This window comes from Misgurnus anguillicaudatus, chromosome 10, assembly GCF_027580225.2.
Source record: "Misgurnus anguillicaudatus chromosome 10, ASM2758022v2, whole genome shotgun sequence".
NCBI lineage: Eukaryota > Metazoa > Chordata > Actinopteri > Cypriniformes > Cobitidae > Misgurnus > Misgurnus anguillicaudatus.
The window spans coordinates 802476-806710 of record NC_073346.2 but is presented as its reverse complement, the minus strand read 5'-3'; the positions used below and the strand labels follow the sequence as shown (position 1 = coordinate 806710).

General features: G+C 35.0%; 1 long non-coding RNA gene across 1 annotated transcript; it reads right to left on the bottom strand.

The window, feature by feature from the left end:
• Positions 1 to 746: 746 nt before the first annotated feature.
• On the bottom strand, positions 747 to 2401 carry LOC141367332 (uncharacterized). Its single transcript, XR_012371679.1, has 3 exons — positions 2180 to 2401; positions 1675 to 1769; positions 747 to 1382 (listed from the first exon to the last, which is right to left on the bottom strand). It is a non-coding gene; the product is annotated as an uncharacterized lncRNA (long non-coding RNA).
• Positions 2402 to 4235: the final 1834 nt, after the last annotated feature.

Below are 4235 nucleotides of genomic sequence, written 5' to 3'. Positions count from 1 at the left end.
ATGTCCATCTGGTTGCCATCATCTGAAGTCTCTGAGAGTGTAGGCGTCATCTGAAGTCTTTACAAGTGAGGCTGGATCCATACTGGAGCTTCTGTAACTTGTATGGGTATCCTGATAGAAACAGGAAAGCAATAGGATTACCATAGCTGCTGCTCATATTATTTCAAGCAAAAGATGATCATGTGCACTTGTTTAATACTTTTCATAACTTAAGAACAAGGTTATAAAATGTGTTATGTGAATGCTTGGCTAAAAAGGTAGGACATTTTCTAGATTTACACTAGAAGAGTTTGGGAGTAAAATGTGAAAAAGCTCTGCCTCCTTTGGTGGACTTTGACATCCTGGGTACTACCAAGAATTTTGTGACCTTATTAAGCAATTATCTGGTTCAAATCACAATCTGATTTTTTCTGGATTCCTTAGTAAATTTGTCCTCATTATTTTGGGAACCGAGACAGTCTCTATGGAACAAACTACATATGCAATAGTATCATTAAGTTGGAGGAACAAGCCATCATAACTATAATTTACAATGCCATTCAAAGGTTTAGGTTCAGATTTTTTTACGTCTTTTATTATATGAACATATTGTAAGTTGTAATTAATGCTGCCTTCACGTGCTATCGTGATTATGGTAAATAGCAAAATCCCACTTGGAAAATGCACATGAACACCCCTCATGTTGTATTTTCCACTGGGCAACTCGTAAAATATTTTGATGCCCGAGTTGCCAAGATGAAATTACCTTTGACCTTTTCAAAATGGCGGAGAGCAGCAGCAACGTCGTGAATGGTTGAATGACAACAAAAGCAATGGTAAATTCTAGTTCACAAATGGAAAATGCACTTGAACACAACACGCTGGTAAATACCAGTTCACAAATGGAAAATATCATCTTTCCCATAGCACGTGAAGGCAGCATTATTCCTGTGATAAATGTTGAATTTTCAGCATCATTACTCCAGTCTTCAGTGTCACATAATCTATCAGAGTTCATTCTAATACGCTGATTTGCTGCTCAAGAAATATTTTCAATTATTATCGAAGTTGATTGTTGTGTTAACAAATATTTTAGTGTTACCTTAAAATGGTAAGTTGCACTTCTGTTTGTTAGAAGTGAGAGTAAAGATTTTGTTTTGCATCACAGAAATTACACTTAATTGCATATTTACAAAGAAAAGAGATCATCTACTTTGTGATAATTTCAAAAAATTTCTGTTTTCACTGTATTTTTGTCAAATAAATAAATCACAGCCTTTTGAACAGTAGTGTTTAAGTTTGAGGTCTTACTTATTAGCCATAGGGTTCATACATAGCCCCTTAGAGATGTTTTCTGACAGGTTTGCTTGAACTCTGCTGCATGGCCATCAGCATAGACAAATCTACAAACATAACATGCAACTTGTCACAGAGCAAACAATATTTAGGATGCAGTACAAAAGGAAACAAGCAAGAGGAGAGTTGAAACGCTAAAAAGGATGGTATACAAAAAATAGAATACACAAAAAATAGCTGAATTTTATGTTTTTAGGTTTATTTATTCATATTGCACAGTGTCACTCACGTTTGTCAAAACCTTCTTTAAATAACTGTAATATTTTTTTAAAGGAAATAACAAGATGCAAGATTACGTTGTGAAGTGCATATGTGATTGAATGAGCTTTTTCAACTCACCTGAGTTTACAACATCTCTCTGTCAGCACTGCAGCTCCATTCGAAAATGCAGAAATCTTGAGCTTATTTTCTATTATGGGGTTATTTTGTCACTTCTGAAATCAGAGAACAACTTTTTATCTATATTGGTTTACGATAAAACATACTTTCAGCTAATTTTGACGTCCTAGAAGTTGCTACTGCCTAACGTAACAGTACATCCATAGACTGTGAGTAAATCGCATATTTTAGGATAAACAAATTAACATACTTCCAATAATGCATTGACACCCTTTACAACGCTTTTAAAACCTCCCAATGACACATTTATATGTTCTCAATCGCCCAAACTGTCATAAACAAGCGCTAAAACTATAGCGCTAGCACCATGCTAACGGATATGCTAACGGACTTTTCTCGAAGACACAAGCCATTTCAGTGAGGTAAATATTGAACAAAAGCGTATCAAGTAGGTGTCAACCACAGTTGTGTGTATTATTTTTGTAATTTGAGAGACAAAACTTACCTGAAAAAGTGAAGAAAACCATAAGAGACACGGAGCTTTGTCGCTTTCTGTTGTTCCTAGTAGCCTCGTTTCCATGGTAACTCACGTCACTCCAGCGGATTTAAAGGGGCAGTAACGTTCAGCACCCGCAGCATACACACACAGCATTTACATAAATAAACATCTTAGAAAACTACATAAACATTTTTAATCGCATTAAATTATTATTAAATCGTGAATTTAAAAATTTTGATTGTTCTATAGGACAATTTAATCTTTTTCTATTTAATCTTTTATTTAACTTTTTTTTTAACTATTACGCTAGTATTTTTTAACCCTAAGATTCTAAACCTGTATAAATTTATTTGCTCTAATGAACACGCGGGAATTTTGAGGAATGTTCGTAATTTAACCGTTCAGGAGCCACATTCATTTACATAGTATTCTTTTGTCCTACTATGGAAGTGAATGGGGCTTAACAATTAAATTACAAACATTCCTCAAAATATCTTATGTTCATCAGAACAAATACATTTATACCAGGTTGTAGCAACATGAGAGGGAGTAAATGATGACAGCATTTTTATTTTTGGGTGAACTATTCCTTTACTGCTCAACGTGTTATGGAGCCATAGGCACATGTTGTTTTTCCATTTCTGAGTTGGGTGTGTAAGTCACCAAATCGAACTTTATATTATCTTTTTATCTAAAATACAATTACAGTACAATTTTGTTCTATTCCAAAATCCTACAACATGCCCGACTTGAAAACTTTTCTTTACAAAGAAAAGTTAAAGTATAACATAGTGTAACTAATCCATAAGTTTACAAGATAATGAAAGAAAACAATGTAAATTTCATTAATCAAAATGAACTGTAAATACAATATCACATAATTGACAATTATGATTTTTTTTTGTGTGTGTGTGGCTATTTCAAAAATACTTTTCATATGCACTAACCCATAATAGAAGAATGCTTATGAGGGAGACATGGATCGCTACAGTATGTGGATATATGTTATAAACAGAAACAACATTCACATCTAACATGTAGAAATAGAATAGTATTTAATTATTTGTGTTTAAACCCCACCCATGGGGTTCTCTGTAATGTTTGCACTTCTGTCAGTTTAGCTAAATAAAAATATATCTGGACTTTATAAGGACTAAGTATATGCATGCACAGCAAAATCTAAGCTGAGCCAGTTCATATGAGTATACTACTGTTGCTGCTCATCGAGATTTGTTTGAGAGTGAAGGAAATCCCTGAAAAATCAGCATAGAACAGCATCATTCCCATGCTGGTTTGGTGCTGGTTTAGCTGGTGGACACCAGCATATCAGCACCAAAACACAAAATATGCTGGTCTTGCTGTATTTTTAGCAGGGTATGCATGCGCTCGCGTATTGAAGTTGCTTTATCGCATAATGCGCCCTCGGCATTAAAATAACAGAAGAGAGGTATGTTATATCTAAAAGCTGCGAGTGGGGACTGTTTTTGAGCATCACCTTTGCGCTTTGGTCTGCCCATTTTGAGAGAGAGGGAGTGATACAGAGGGTAATTTAAGCGGAGCAGCTAGGCTACTTGCGTCTCTGTGGCGCGTGATCAACAGAAGACAAGCCGCTGGCCCTGCATGATGGAGCAGTCCATGGCAAAAATCAATGCCGTATCGGCCACCAACGTGCGTCGGCCCACCAGCAAAATGCCCAATTACCAACACAGTCATGCCTAAAAAACAGACGTTATAATTACGTTTTATTCCAACGTTATGATTACGTTATTTTGACACCTAAATAAAACGTCTCACAAATGGTTTATTTTGGTCTGGTTTTATTTTCGTAGTAAACGGACGTGATATTTACGTTTTATTCCAACGTTATAATTACGTTATTTTAACACCTAAATAAAACGTCTCAAAAATGGTTTATTTTGGTCTGGTTTTATTTTCGTAGTAAACGAACGTGATATTTACGTTTTATTCCAACGTTATAATTACGTTATTTTAACACCTAAATAAAACGTCTCAAAAATGGTTTATTTTGGTCTGGTTTTGTTTTCGTAGTAAACAGACGTGA